We start from the raw sequence: 16,861 nt of genomic DNA, 5'->3' as shown, positions 1-16,861 counted from the left end.
TACAGTGCCTAGCATAAGTGAACACACCCATGCTAAATTTGACTAAAAAGAGGAATTAAAAAATCATCTTTTGGAAATTGATCTTAATGCCTTAATTTAAAAAGTGAGGAAAAATCCAACCTTTAAGGACACCAATTTTCTTTGTGAATGAATAATGTATTATGAATAAATAAATGTTCTTCCTTTAAATACAGGTTGCGTAATTCAGGACACTCCTATGTTAAATTCCTAAAGAGGCAGTCAGATTTTTATTTTTAAATACCAGGATCCAGGATACTATGCATCCCGATAAAGTTCCCTTGGCCTTTGGAATTAAAAAAAGCACCATGCCAATCTCTAGGTATGGTGAGGGGAATGTGATGATGTGGGGATATTTTAATTCCAAAGGCCAAGGGAAGTTTATCAGGATGCATAGTATCCTGGATCCATGAAACAACTGGCCGTTAAAAATAAAAATCTGCCTGCCTCCATGGGAAGCTAACATAGGGGTGTCCTGACTTATGCAACCTGTATTTTAAGGAGGAACATTTATTTATTCACGATTCATTATTCATTCACAAAGAAAATTGGTGTCCTTAAAGGTTGGATTTTTCCTCATTTTTGAAATTAAAGGGATAGTTTACATTTATCTGACGCTTTTATCCAAAGCGACTTACAATTGCTATATTTCAGAGGTTGCACGCCTCTGGAGCAACTAGGGGTTAAGTGTCTTGCTCAGGGACACATTGGTGTCTCACAGTGGATTCGAACCCAGGTCTCTCACACCAAAGGCATGTGTCTTATCCACTGCGCCATCGCCACCCCTGAGCAAGTTAGATAGTTCACCCAAAAATGAAAATTCTGTCAGTATTTACACACCCTCATGTTGTTCCAACCCCGTAAGACCTTCGTTGATCTTCGGAACACGAATTAAGATATTTTGGATGAAATCTGAGAGCTGGATCACTCCATACTAGTCCAGGCTTCTTCAGGAATTGAAACTTGCCAGCCCCGAAAAGTTATTAAAGACATTGTTAAAATAGTCCTAGTGACTACAATGGCTCAATCCTAAGTTTATCAAGCTACAAGAATACTTTTTGTGCACAAAAAACCCCCAAAAATAACGACTTTATTTCAACTATTCATTTCCTTCTCTGTGGGCCTCTAGTCAGTTAACGTAGTGTGATAGCGTAGTAATATGTAACACATAGGCTCACTATTGGCCGACGCTGGTCATGTGTGTGATGTGTGTGGCGTACAACAACAGAAGTGTACGCTGTTAAACTAGTGAACTGACTCGAGGCCAACAGAGAAGGAAATGAATAGTTGAAATAAAGTCGTTATTTTTTTTTTTTTTGGCGCACAAAAAGTATTCTCGTCGTTTGATAAACTTAAGATTGAGCCACTGTAGTCACTTGGACTATTTTTCCAATTTTTGTATTCCTCTTTTTAGTCAACTTTAGCAAGGGTGTATTCACTTATGCTATCCACTGTACATATGTCATTTTATCTGTTCAATAAAATACCTTACTCATCGTTGAGTTATAAACGAGCCATCTCCGCATCGCTTTTACAACATTTTTATCTCCCTCGGTTCTCACCATCTCCAAAAAGCCAAGCCAATGTTTATTCTTGTTTTATCCTCTTTTTTGCCAGCAGACTGTCCTTTGTTCCCGTTATTTTTAAATAAAAAATGGGTGGTTGGAGATTTAGAGGCTCCATGTCAAACTTTCTCGCTCATTGTGACAACGAATAACCTATTCCACTCCCATATCATACACGCATCAAAGTTGCCGGTTATGACGAGACACGCACAAATGAGTGATGTATGGACGATGGAAATATATATATATATATATATATATATATATATATGTGAGAAATTATGACTTCATTATTTTACATGTGGGTCAATGCAGTAAAAAAGAATTGTGTGCTTTTACAGCTGTTTAACACTACATGGGAAAAAGAGGCAAAGATGACAAAAAGACACGACGGATATATTAGCACAGGATAAGAGTCTGAGACGTAGAACCATGGCTGTGGTACGACTCCGGCCTGCTGTCCTCCGTGTGTCCTCTCCCAGCGCCCTTAGATTCACGCATCACTCATCGTGTCACAGTGAACTCCAGATGCTCTCACCCAGGAGAACCATCCCACCCCTCTCATCCCTCTTCATTCCCTCCAACAATTTAGTAATGAAATATTGATTTTTAGTTAGATTCATATTGATGCTATTAGCTTTGCATTGATAAATCACAGCTCTGTGCCCGTCGGTGGCAGAGCAAGTGTTTGCGGTGCAGTGCCGGGGAGATTACAATCAAGCCATTGATGTGTTAATTTGATGGATATCTTTGATTTCTGTGTCGTTTTTCCCCTCCCTTTTTTTTCTACACTGTCCTCTATTTCCACGAACCGGGTTTCATAACAATGCTTTAGCACAAATCACACACAGCTGGATTTATGAGACTCACTGTCCATTGGACCGCCTGCAGCCTACTACACACTCTCCTGCTCCGTGTCTTAGTGTGTGTTTGTGGGAAGGTGATATCATACTCTTCGCCTCAAATCACCCACGCAGCATTTGAGTGTCAGCCTGCACACATCCCAATTAAAGCCCTGAGAGAAAAAGAGGTGAAGCTAAAACTCAAAGCCCTTTTAGTCTCCACCCACAGAATGTTTCTATAAACACAGCTGAGCAATAGATGATCATCAGCATTTCATGTAACATGATTAAATACACAATATTTTAATAAAGCCAGTTTCTACAGATGTATTTCTTCTAAAACAAATACGTGGGGTGACTGTTGCTTAACATGTGCACAGTTCATAAAATTCTTTGGTCAAAAAGCACCTGTTACATGATAATCTGCATAATTAATAATATAATAAATACATCTTTATAAATAAAACATTATAAAACTGAAAGTCTTATACACTGTTAAGAACAACTTTATTTAGCAAATGCAAGCTGACTAACATTTCAGTCGCAGACACAAAAACTAAATGTAAATTACATCTACATCTTCAACAACACCCAAAAAAAAGAAAAAGAAAAAAGAAAAAAGCATGCTAGACTAACAATATTTCCCCAAATGTTGTCCCAAATAGTCAAACACATTTTTTTCTGAACAAACACATTTCTCATATTGAACAATTGATTCCTTGTGTTGCTTTGCTTCAAAGTAATGTAGGCCTATGAGTGTTATACAACTACATGTATAAGTTCAAGTTATAGAGATTTTTTTGTTGTTGTTGTTGTTGTTCTGCCAATTTATCAATTATTATTGAAAGAATTCAGTTGTGAATCATTCCTCTTTTTTACTTTTTCAGCAAGTCCTTTATTTGCATAAAGTTGCTACCAAAACTACCTTGTTTGTCTAAAGCACTGTATTACTTGGTGCAGTTGGTGGAATAAATATTATTATCATGCATTATTTTTACCAGGTTTAAGTGTAATATGTAATATGACCTTTTATTGCTTATTGCTTTAATAACATATTATAAGAAGAAATACCAATACATCTATCCAGTATCAGGTCTTGTAGACCTGCCTTTAAAACAACACAACCAGTTCTCTCCGAATAACACATAAAATATTTCTAGTAGCCAATACATAATTAAAATAAAACACTTTTCCTTCCTCATTGCCACAATGACATTCAATTTGAGTTTAATTGGAAATTATAATGTCTACACACAACGAAAGTTCTCTCTCATAAGTGTATGTAATATGTATAGAGGGTAAATAAATGTAGGTTGTAAAATGTAATGCTTGCCTGTTTGTCTTCCCCTTTGGCCCATACAGGCAAGAGGAAGTTCACAGTCTCCAAGGCACCAGATTACTCCATTGATCCGAACCCAAAATGGCTCCATGTCTGGCATTTCAGAGGCTGTTTCCATGTCAATGTCATCCTATTGGCCCCAAACTAAACGAGACAAATACAACCAGAATAAGGTATCTTCCTCCTTATAAGGCACCACAGATCAGAACTAAAATAGTTTAGACTGATTCACTGACCAACAAAATAGCGCCAGAGCTTCAGTTCGATAAAACACAGCCTGTAGCCTTGCAGAGTGTCGTTCCCTTTCTGAGTAAAGTAATACCATAGTACGACAAAAAAAAAGTAGTTCTACAGTTAGTTCTACTAGTTCTATAGTTCTACAAACAAGTTTTGTCTGTAGAAAGGACAGGAAATATAGCTTTATTTATCTTTTCATATATTCATAGTGATTTATTCTTAGTAAAAAGTTAAATCGATTGACGTTTTTGTATTTTAGCATTAATTAATTAATTAATTAATTAATTCAGCATTAATTAATAGCCTGCAATGTATTCATACTAGAGGTGTAGCAATATATCGTGTCACAATATATCGCAATACAAAAATGCAACACTATGGTGGATAGTGACATGTATAATTCACCTAAAATAAAAATTACTGTGTTTTTAGAGTTTTAGTGTCAGTACTACATTAAGCTACTATATATAATGTTGAGTATAATGTATAATAATGCAATGGGGGAATATATGTAGGTCCTGAAAATGCCAAATGTCTTATGCTACCAGTAAAGAGTCGCCTACATTATTATAAATATATCTAGTCAGTTATCGAGTGCAAGCATATTGTCTAAAATAATTATGTATTTTCAGCTTTTTATTCTGGTGTCTCCAGATTGCGTTGGGTTATCAGCACCAAGTCCAAGCCTATTTATTTACACCCATTTCAATATTAGGATTTAAATCAACCTTTTATCATATGTCTTAGAGTATCGCAATAAGATTGTAACATGCAGTTTAGAATCGTGATATGTATCGAATCGTGACATGAGGGTATCGTCACACCCCCAATTCATACTGTACATTTGAAATGCTACCATAGTAAAGTGCTTTAGCAGGGCCATAACTGAAGCCTTCTCTTGCAGGTAAAGATGGAGTGGTTGCCTTGCTGTTGTGCTGGTATCAGACATGGGCTCTTCATCAGATGACTAATGGAGTTGTGCAGCTAACCAGGAGGCCCAAGGCTGTTTGTTAGCTCCTAACAAGGTGAACCAGCTCCTCCGGAACAGCACACTAGCGCTGAAGGATTTATTATAGATCTGCGTGTCCGCAGGCCATGAACGTTAGCGCCAGTCTCATTGTAGTGGGTCCACCACACTAGCAAGAGGGCTTAGATCATTATTGCCTCATTGTTTTGATACAATTTTGAAGAGCGGATGATGGATGGATAGATAATCGGATGAGTAAAGGAGTTTCGGTAGAATAGCACATGAGAGTAAAGGATGGATTGCAGAAATACATGGGAAAGATAGAGAAAAGTGAATTTTGAACCTATTTTGAGAAGGAATTTAGAAAGAAGTTTGCAGTCTTTAGTAGTTGTTTAGTAGTTGACTTAGACTTGTTGGGTAGAATTTGTGATGTAACATGAATATATATATATATATATATATATATATATATACACACACACACAATTTGTTTTTCCCAAAGGCTCACAGGAAAATTATTATCCTGTGGTAATTAATATTATTATTAATTATTATTAATAAATGCATTATTAATATTTTGTTGGTGCTCTCTTGTTTTTGCATATGTTCATAATTTCTTTGAATGACAGCATGGTTAAAAATTACATTTTATAATAGCCGATGGGAAAATTACATTTCTTTATTCATATATATATATGATTTATTTAACATAATTTTTTTAAAAATGTATTTAAATTTAGAATTTAAATTTATTTTAAAAAAAAAAAATCTAAAATCTTGATTTAAAATAAAAAGCTTGTGCTAATACTTTTGGAGTTGTAGATTTAAAAAAAAAAAAAAAAAAAAAAGAGCACAAGCTTGTATTCATAAAACACGACAATCCGGCATGTAAAAAAACCCGCAAATTCTCCCACAGGAAACTCTGTACCGTTCTGTCCTTTTGTCCCTCAGTCAATACAATCAGCCGGTGTCATCCAGCGGTCAGTCTCCATGCAGGAGGGGCAGGTTTGTGAGAGGTAGCGGGGGCTTTAAGCGACGCTAATCACCGCGCTCGCTGTCAATCGCCTGCCAATATCAGCCGCCCCGTCCCCATCTGTCAGAAGCGGGCGCGATGGCTCCCTCGTTAGCGCCGATCACCTGCCCTCAGCCGGAGCGCCTGTGCTAACATCCATCACTCACCCGCGCCCATTTTTCCGCCGCCGCTGTCTAATGGCCTTCGTTCAATTGTCTCCTTTAGCTCGGGCGCTACAAAGTTAGTAGAGCGCAGGGGTGATGGGTTGGGGGGAGGAATGTAGAGGGAGGGGTGCGACAGAAGCAGCTCAAACATTTCAGACACGCTGCGGTGGTGTAATGAGCCATGGCAGCTGGATATACCTGTGCATGCTTTGATAAAGGTGAGCTGACACACCAGGGCCAGATAGGCACTTTGGTGTCGCAGACATATGTCTATCTATCACCGCAGAGTGCTGGAGGGGAGAGAGAGAAACAGGGAAGAGCAGCGTGAGCGGGAAAAAGCCAATAGGGAGGAAATGGTGTGAGAACAGCTGCTAGTATTTTGTAGTCATCAGTACGTACAAGCACCGGTCTCCAAATTGGACATTCATGGCTAGAAGGCTCCTGATCTCAGTTTCCCCTCTAACAATCCTCTGAAAGCGGAGCGAGATGATAAACTGCGAAGAGCGTCTCCAAGCTATTCCTCTTGTGTGGCCCTCTGCGTCTCTCTCGATTCCCCCATATTCTTCGCTGTTTCTGTCCTTTTGTCCGAAAAAGGAAAGGAGGGAAGCAAACATTTAGGGGTGCAGTGTACCATGCTGGACTGATGCAATACATTCTCTTTGTGGGACCGTAGTGGTAAAGCCGCTGGACTGTGGCTCTGCTCACCAGCCGTGAGATGATTAATTCAAACTTAACACCAGAGAAGACACTAATATTCATCACCTCTGCTGCATTCCTTTCCAACGCCAGCCAACAGCTCTCCTAATTCATCAGCACAGACTACTACACCCCAGCGAAGCTGCACAATGTATGCGTATAGAAAACAATGCAGGAGAACTCAAATCGGCGTACATTTAGATTTTTACCAGGGGGCTGACGCCATTGTTAAAATTTGGCCTTCGTTTAATTGTCGTACATAAATTGTCTGTATTGTAATAGACACACCTGAATTCATTTAGTCAAACTGGAAACATATATGCAGTAAATATACAGTATATATATATATATATATATATATATATATACACACACACACACACATATACATATACATATACATATACATATACATATACATATATACATATACAGCCAAATCAAAAAATATTCAGACACCAGATATATTTTTTTGATATTCTTTTATTAGTGGGTGCTGGACACTATAGTTCATTTATGTAAGTGAGGGTAGCAAAATAAAGTAAACTGTGACATATTATACTCAAACATTCTTCATACAGTGCACTACTTAAAATTAAAAACAGTACAATTTATGAAAAATTTGGGACCAAAAATTATTCAGACACTTTAACGTGACCATGTTTTGCTGAAGTGTTTTTGCTTTAATTGCTAATGCGACCCTTTTACACCACAGACTGAACAAAATTAAGCATTGCTTGGTAATTGGTTGACTTAAATTGGTATTATCTAATTGTTTACTTAAATTTAACAGCTGACAGCTATTTCACCTAATTCATTTGTGAGACGGTCTAACAGAAGGATGGCAAAAACCAGTGAAATATCAACTGATTTGCGAACTATGACTTCTTGTCATATTTTATTACCATTTTCTAAACTATAGAGAATAAACTGTGATAATGTGAGAAATGTTAAAGGTGTCTGAATAAATTTTGCTTTGACTGTATAGGCACAGTGTACCATAATATTCTAGATAAATGAAAACTTTTCATATAATATTAAAGTTATGTAACTTTTTTTGTTGTTTGCTATGGAGTGCCCAATGGTGAGCGAACATAAAGTTACTCGGGGGAACACAAAACATTTGCAAGAGAACGCAAAAGCATTCCTTTTTTTATTTACTTATTACTTATTACTTTTTACTCCCATCACATATTTTTTTTTCATGTGTCTTTAGTGGCTCCGTAGTTTGCCGACCTAAATAGTAAAGTAATATTTTTACATTTACATTTTTCCGTTTAGTCATTTAACAGTAAGTAATCAAATAACTTTGTTAGAAAACATTTTTATCAAATAGATAAACTATAATACATTTATATAATAATAATAATAATAATAATAAATTATATTATATGTTTAAATAGTTTTTCATCCTAAGTTTACTTTATAAGTAATCTATTTCTGTTCCAATTTATAACTTTCACACAACATTTTAAGCCAGTTCCATTTAAACCTTCGAGTCATCTTTGTGCATTAAGGAAGAGTTGTCGATAATAGTTTTTCTTCAAATCTTCAGATCTCTTGCTCTATGTAATGCATGTTGGTTTTACCATTGTGACATTCAAAGATATTTGTAAATATGTGAATGTAAAAAAAAAAAAGTGAATCTGGAGTTATTTGCATTGAGATTTCTAAGATGTGCATGTTTGCTTACAATTCCCATATTTTGGATGGCAGTATATAATTTGAATACAAAGGTCACAGTTAATGTAAATAATCGCGCCAGGCCTAATGCGATTTCATATTGAAGTCCGGCCCCTTTTCTTTATTTCCATATATGACGGTATGCTGAAACGAGTAGTCCTGTTCTTTTTGTTCTTTTGAAAAATAAATCCCATTTGTCTATGCGACATCATACACTATTGTGTATCTCTTTTGTTTCATGCCATTCAGATGCCTGGCTCGAATGAGATATAGATCATCTGAATCGCGATAGTTGAATGGAAGGATTGTTAGCATGTAAATTCATCCCTTAAATTAGCACCTTTCATTGTGTAATCAACTTCTGCTGTATGCTGGAAAATAAGACTTAAAGGTTCTGAATCCTGCGTTGCTATAGAAATCTTTTTTCTTTTTCTTTTCTTTTTTTTGCAGTACAATCCCTCTCCTCATCAGACGGAGAAAATACCTCACTTTGTTCTGTTGTGCTTTGCATTGTTGTTGGCCTTCCATTCAAACAAAGGAGACATTTTATGGTGCAAACGGTATATTCAGTGTTGCCTTCTCTCATAACTCCTCTCAGAAACAGCCTTTTATGCTAGAGAAACACCCTCATATGTTAAACAGACAAAAAACCAAATCTCTTCTTCCAAGAGGGAAAAAAGAAATGTGCATTTTGCCGAGAGCTATTTTTCTCGTTTTGTCACAGGGGAGCGAGAGTTTACACGTGCCTCAACATGGCGGCCTTGACCGCGTATGAAGTAGAACAAAAGTGCTGACTTCATCTCCACTTTCCTTTTCTCTCAGTAGCCAGACAATCTCATCAGCATTGCTTCTCTTCAGCATCTGTTTCGGTTATGATGGCCACCTGTCCTGTTGTCCCTCGAGACTAGCAGATAGGACAGACAATTCACACATGTAGAATGCCAAAATATGGTGTTGGCGTTCACACCAAAATCTTTTGCTTTTTTGTTCTCAAGACATGTATATTCACCTATGGTCTGCAGGCAGGGTGTTTTATTGTTCGCAATATGCCTCGCTCGCTTTTCACCTTTCAGGTTTAAGTGTTTATGCATTATGTGGTGAATAGCATGACTGAACGCAGCCTGAAGAGAGTGGTTTGCATCTTTAGGATAATTTCAGGGTTTGATATATATATTTTTTTCAGATTTGAAATACTGTACTTCAGTTGCAGACATGGAAATCCAGCATCAAATTCCCACATTTGCCATTTTCAAAGGTGGGACCAGCTGAAATATTTCAAAACAATTCTCATACATTTGAAATATTTCTTCTTGTTTTAGACCTTTTGATATTTTCCAGCACTGGTAATCTAAAATAATCATCAGATAATGATCCAGCAGTACAATGCTTTTTAAATAAATAATAATAATAATAAAAAGGTTTTAATGCTTTTTCACAAGTGGTCTCAGACTATTGGACCCCACAGTACATCCATGTATTTGTGTTTGAATGTGTCTCTTCAAAAGCGGTTAAACATACCTGTAAAATGTCTAAATCTAAGTGTTCTTTTGATTCAGAGAGGAAATCAATTCCTGTCTGTCAGATTTTTCTCGTCCACAAGGTTTGTTTAGTAATTTGTTTTAACGTTGGCAATCTTGACAGCTCACGAAGGTGAAAATGGCAAACTATGTGGGACCAGCTGAAATATTTCAAAATGATTCTCATACATTCCCTAAGAACATTTGAAATATTTCTTCTCGTTTTAGACCTATTGACATTTGCCAACACTGGTAATTAAAAAATCATCAGATAATGACCCAGCAGTACTTATTTATTCAGAATAAATGAATAAACACATTTATTATTGAATAGAGAAAGATTCTCTCCATGACCTTTTTACAGTTTGAATGCAAAGTATCTTTAAAAAAAAAGAAAAAAAGTGCTGATGGTATTGAGCATTGCACAGTCACTGACTTTCACCTCTGGAATACTTGATTCTGATTGGTCGATCGCTGCATTCTACAGTCATGTGTTTTGTATAATGATAGTTTACCTGTATATTTGAATTTGTGCCAGGCAACCAATTTCTTACCTGTAATTTCAAACGATTTTGAAGTATCTTTCTTCTCACCTAATAAAAAACGGTAACACTTAATAATAAGGTTTCACTTGTTAAAGCTGCAGTCCGTAACTTTTTGCACTCTAGCGGTTAATAAACAGAAATGCACGAGTCTTGCGGAAGAACATTGTAGCCAGAGCTACTTCTCTCTGTTTATGTCTATGACGAGTCACGCAGGTTCTGGGCTTCTCAGCAGTGGTACGACCCGTACCAGTCGAAAATATCTGAATATAAACACTTATTATAGGTGTACCGTAGTGATTCAGGATAAGACAAAAAAACTGTTGGGAAAATGGATTCTTGATGTACTCGCTTAAATAAATTTTATTATATAAATTGTTTACATTTTGACCACAAAAAAAGTAACGGACTAGATTAGTTATAAAAATTAACTATACTTCTACAGCATTTATTAATCTTATCTACTGTCCACCTCAACATTTACTAATACATTTGAATGCACTGTGAAGCAGCATGAACATTTTTAATAGGCCTATATAACATTAACAAGTACTGTAAAAAAAAAGATATTGCTTATTGTTAGTTCATGTTAGTTAATGCATAATGAGACCTTATTGTAAAGAGTTACCCAAATGCCCACTTATTGATTCATTTGTAACATTAGTCGTTATCGCAAAATAAACCTCTCCGTGTTGGTTTTATGATGCGATAGGCTAAAGAGTGGCACTTCGGAGCCTGAAGTTTCACTTGATCGCCTTGCATTTCACAACACCATTTAAATCGAGTAAATGAAACAATTATCTATTATTTCTTACTTTAACTAGTTTTGTTAGTCTTTCATAGCAAAGGCTCGTACACCTGCTTTTCTCCATTGTTACAGATGGGTCGTGTGCTATCATTCGGCACAATAGCTGCCTTTTAACTCACAGAAATAGCTTGGGAGTGACACATTAACACAGGTGTTCCTCTCACAGCTAAGTGCTCCACGAGGTGAAAGGCCTTTAAGTACCTGTTGATAGGTGACAGGGAGGGACATGTTAATAAATACTGTTAGGCTGTGGAGAGGGGCCTGGTGTAATCGTGTGCAGTAAGTCAGATTGCTGTCTGGCTTTCCAGCAACAGTAAAGAGTTAATGACACGCTGTGCCAACCGCACGCCTCCTCTGCCTCGCCTCCCTATTGTAAAGGCCCTGCGCTACACAAAGCTGAGAAGAGGGATGAGTGGAGAGAGGCGGCGTGCCTGCCGATGAACAGGAAATGAAACAAAGAGAGAGAGGATGGCCTGATAGCAGTGATTATTACCCAAAATATCATATAAAGATGGCAGCGAGCATGAGGGGGAGGACTAGCGTGCCGCCCACTTAGCCTCGCATTATGAAAACGTGCAAGGTGCGAACACGGGCCAGAATCGTGCTTGTGAACGTGTATGTGTGTGCGTGAAAGAGAGCGAGAGGGTGGGTGGGTGCGAGGGATAAATGCTAGGAATGTAAGTGTATTTTTCGTGAATCCGGCAGAATATCAAGGTTACTAGAATTCATTTGTCCTTTCGCCATTCTTCGGGTTTACCCTGGAGAGACGGACCGCGGTTCTACCTTTTAAAAAGGTAGTTAATCTGGAACTGAAACCTATACCGGCTCGACGTGCCCTTGTAAGACGTTGCTCGAAATGAAGGAGCCGATCAATCTGCTTTTGATTCATGGACATATTTCTCAGATTAACTCTCCGCTGCCATTAGAGTCACCGGATCAGTAGTGAAACGAGGTTAAGGCGTGCAGGGATAGGTAGCGTTTCCTGTTTATGGTGATATTACTATGCATTAACAGCTCTCGCTCCTCCAAACAAATGAAATCCACAGTAAACTGACTTTAAATCAATAGTTTTCATCTGTAGCCTGCAGAAGTTGGACCGAGCTGAAACAATGCTGCAGTCAATGAGCAGGGTGAATAAATCTTAGGATTACGAGTCGGACGTGCGCAAGCTGTGACCTTACTGAAACTGAAGTAAATGCAAGGTCTGTTATGGGGTCTGTTACATGTTACAAATAATTTTGTTCCCTTTCAAGGGAACTTCGAGCTGCGTCAAACGCTGCGGGAACGCCCCTGCGTTGTGCGTCATGAAGCACGTATGGAATCAGCCCAATGGAGAGATGAAACGTCATAGGCGGGTGACGTCATCGACCAGGAAACTATAAAGCACCCCAAAAACACAAGCGCATTAGCTTCTGTGCTTTCAGTCGCGCTACATGTGAATCTGTCCCTGTGTGATATTGTCTGTCTTACATACCCTGCACCACACAAACAATTTATCCCTATATATATATATATTGAGAGATTATGGCGGACGAACAGCAGTTTAGAAAGTGTGTTCCTCCCTGCTCGCGTTATTTAACGAGCGGGGATACACATGATCTTTGTGTTGTTTGTTTGGGAGTTCAGCATGCCCAGTTTGCTCTCGAGGGAGCAGACTGTGAGCATTGCGAGCGTTTGCCGTTAAGGACGCTCCGCTCCCGCCGGTCGCTCTTTGAGGAGAGCGGTTCGGTGCGCGCTCCCCGCGGTTCGGGTCCCGCTTCTGCCGAGGCAGAGCGGCGGCGCTTATCGTGGGGATCGCAGATGGATCTCACAGCGGGGTTTGAGACGGGCTCTGCCTTATCTCTCCCTTCACCTGTGAGATCCAGTGCCTCAGTCCCGGGTTCGGAAGCACGCGCTGCGGTTTCTTCCGCTCGGGCTGAGGCACCAATGCTATCCAGTTCTGAGGAACTTGATGTTGTTAGTGTTGAGGGAGATGTGGAGGATTCGCCACCCCACACTCCTGAGAGTGATGAGCTTATGGAGGTGTTAACAAGAGCTGTTGAAAAACTTAATATTGAATGGCCAGTGACTAGACAGGAGTCTGTTTCTAAATCAAAGTTGGATGAGAGATTTTTGCCGTCACGTGTGCAGCCTCCACGCCGGTGCCTGCCGTTTTTCCATGATCTCCACACCGAGGTGTCGAAATCATGGAGAAAACCGGTGTCATATAGAGTGTTTAGTCCCCAGACTTCAACATACGCTAATATTATGGGAGCCAAGGCTCATGGTTATGGTGCGTTGCCTCGTGTGGAAGAGACGCTTGCGAGCCATCTCTCCCCCGAAGCAGCATCATCTTTTAAGGCACCGGCATTACCCACCAAGCCTTTAAGAAACACTTCGGCTTTGGTGGGTAAAGCATATTCGGCAGCAGGTCAGGCTGCGTCATGTCTGCATACTATGTCAATCTTGCAGGCATACCAGGCTGATCTGCTAAGGGACATGAGTGAGAGTGAGGAGGTCAGTACTGACGTAGTTCGCGAACTGCGTCAGGCTGCTGATTTATCCCTGCGTGCCACCAGAGAATCGGCCAAATTAATGGGTCGTTCTATGGCAGCTCTGGTGGCCGCAGAAAGACATTTGTGGTTAAATCAGACTAATATTAAAGAGAGAGAAAAAGCTTTTCTTTTAGATGCTCCTCTTTCTCCCATGGGGTTGTTTGGTGATGCTGTGAATTCAGTTATCGATAAATTCCAAGAAGAAAAGAAACAAACTGCAGCTTTTAAAAAGTTTCTTCCCCTTAAAGTTCATGTCCCTGGGGCTGCTGGGCGGGAGCAGCCCCGGCCGTCTTCGAGCTCATCACATAGAGCGCAGCAGAGGCAGAGTGTCGCGTCTCGTGCTCCCCCTGCTGGACAGTGGGCTCAGCCGCGACACTCTCAGCCGAAGCCTTCTCCCAGTAGAACTGATCTGAGGACAGTTATATTGGCTAAGAAGGCTTCGGCTAAGAAGAAGTCCTGACGCCAAGCCGTTCAGGATGCTGAGGGTGGTCCCCACCGAGGCGGAAAGGTGTTCACCTCTTTTTACGGTGCCCATTCCTCCTCGGTGCCCTCAGGGGCTCGTTCTGCCAACCCCGCCTTTATGCCGGGGCACAGACGATCCCAGCGAGCGCTTTCCCGAGGGACGCTCGCTCCCTCTGAGGAGGGTCTCAGAGCGGTCAGACCAGTTGTTCCCTGCCGGTGCGCCGTTACAGGGCGCTGCGTCTGCTGCTCAAGTTACACCAGAGGCCAGTCTCGAGAGGCTGGTACCCTTAGTAGAATTTCTGGCAGAGTGGAAAAGCCTTCCAAAAATATCTCATTGGGTCCTGCAGACAGTAGAAAAGGGTTATGCTATCCAGTTCAGGTGTCGTCCACCAAAATTCAGAGGGGTTCTGCACACAGTGGTGGGCCCCGAGCAGGCTCTGGTATTGGAACAAGAGGTGAAAACGCTCCTTCAAAAAGAGGCTATAGAACGGGTTCCTCCTCCCAGTTTGGAGTCAGGTTATTACAGCCGATATTTCATCGTTCCAAAGAAGGATGGGGGGTTGCGTCCAATTTTAGACCTGCGCATATTGAATCGCTCGGTAGGGAAGCTAAAATTCAAGATGCTCACTATCAAGCAGATCGTGTCTCAAATCAGGTCCGAGGACTGGTTTGTCACGATAGATCTGAAGGACGCATACTTCCATGTGTCCATCCTTCCACAACACAGGAAGTTCCTGAGGTTCGCCTTCGGGGGCGAGGCGTACCAGTACAGGGTTCTTCCGTTTGGCCTAGCTTTATCTCCCCGCACTTTCACGAAATGCATGGATGCAGCACTAGTGCCTCTGAGGCTTCAGGGCATTCGTATTCTCAATTACATCGACGATTGGTTGATTTTAGCTCAGACCGAGCAGATGGCGGTTCGGCATCGAGATGTCGTCCTCGCTCATATCAGAAAGTTGGGGTTGAGGCTGAACGCAAAGAAAAGTGTATTATCTCCTTCCCAGAAGACCACTTTTCTGGGTGTCGTTTGGGATTCGGTATCGATGCGGGCGCGACTCTCTCCGACCCGCATCGCTTCGATTCTCTCAGCTGTGAAACAAGTGAAGCTAGGCCAGCTACTCACTGTCAAGCAGTTTCAGAGACTGTTGGGTCTGATGGCAGCAGCGTCCAACGTTATACCTTGCGGCCTGTTGTACATGAGACCGCTACAGTGGTGGCTCAGGACCAAGGGATTCTCCCCGAGGGGAAATCCGCTCCGCACGTTCAAAGTCACGCGGCGCTGCCTTCGTGCTCTGGTCATGTGGAGAGAAACTTGGTTCCTATCCAAAGGTCCTGTGCTGGGGGCTCTTTGTCGTCGCATAACGCTAACGACGGATGCTTCCCTCACAGGGTGGGGGGCGGTCATGAGTGGTCGCCCAGCCCAAGGTCTGTGGCAGGATCATCATCTTTCGTGGCACATAAATTGTCTAGAGATGTTGGCTGTGTTTCAGGCTCTGAAACACTTCCTAACAGACCTGAGAGGCCATCATGTGTTAGTTCAATCAGACAACACGTCGGTGGTCTCTTATATAAATCATCAGGGGGGCCTGCGGTCTCGCCGGCTTTACAAGTTGGCCCGTCAGATCCTCCTGTGGTCCCAAGGGAAGCTACTATCTCTGAGAGCAATGTATCTCCCTGGGTATTTGAATGTGGTAGCAGACTCCCTGTCGAGGCAGGGGCCGAGGCCAGGGGAATGGAGACTCCACCCCGAGGTGGTGGAGCTCCTTTGGTTGAGTTTCGGTCGCGCCGAGGTGGACCTATTCGCTTCCAAGGAGACCACTCATTGTCATCGGTGGTTCTCCATCACTCTTCCAGCCCCCCTGGGGTTGGATGCTATGGTGCAGCCGTGGCCGAGGTCACGTCTGTACGCCTTTCCCCCGATTGCTCTGTTACCAGGAGTTCTGGAGAGGGTCCGCCGGGACGGGGTCAGTCTACTACTAGTAGCCCCGTTCTGGCCGGCCCGAGTATGGTTTGCGGACCTGATTTCTCTCCTGGACGGTTCTCCTTTGGAGCTCCCGGTCAGGAGGAATCTACTCTCCCAGGCGGGGGGCACGATACTTCACCCCCGCCCAGAATTGTGGAAACTGTGGGCTTGGCCTCTGAGGGGGCCCAGCTCATAGACTCCGGTCTCTCAACCGAGGTTGTTGAGACCATTCTTAACTCCAGAGCTCCATCCACGAGGAAGCTTTATGCCTTGAAGTGGAAACTTTTCACTTCTTGGTGTGGAGAACACCTGCAGGACCCAGTTAACTGCCCAGTGGGTGCAGTGCTGGAATTCCTGCAGGAGCGCTTCTCCACAGGGTTATCCCCCTCCACACTAAAGGTGTATGTGGCGGCACTAGCTGCTTACCACGTCCCTTTCAGTGGAGTTTCTCTTGGGAGACACCCGCTTATAACTCGTTTCCTCCGTGGCACTTTGAGGCTGAGGCCAGCAGT

Source organism: Siphateles boraxobius, unplaced genomic scaffold (assembly GCF_051911475.1).
Source record: "Siphateles boraxobius isolate OS27281-9 unplaced genomic scaffold, OSU_SipBor_1 33, whole genome shotgun sequence".
Classification (NCBI taxonomy): Eukaryota; Metazoa; Chordata; class Actinopteri; order Cypriniformes; family Leuciscidae; genus Siphateles; species Siphateles boraxobius.
The sequence above is the reverse complement of the archived record's forward strand: the minus strand, read 5'-3'. Positions refer to the sequence as shown.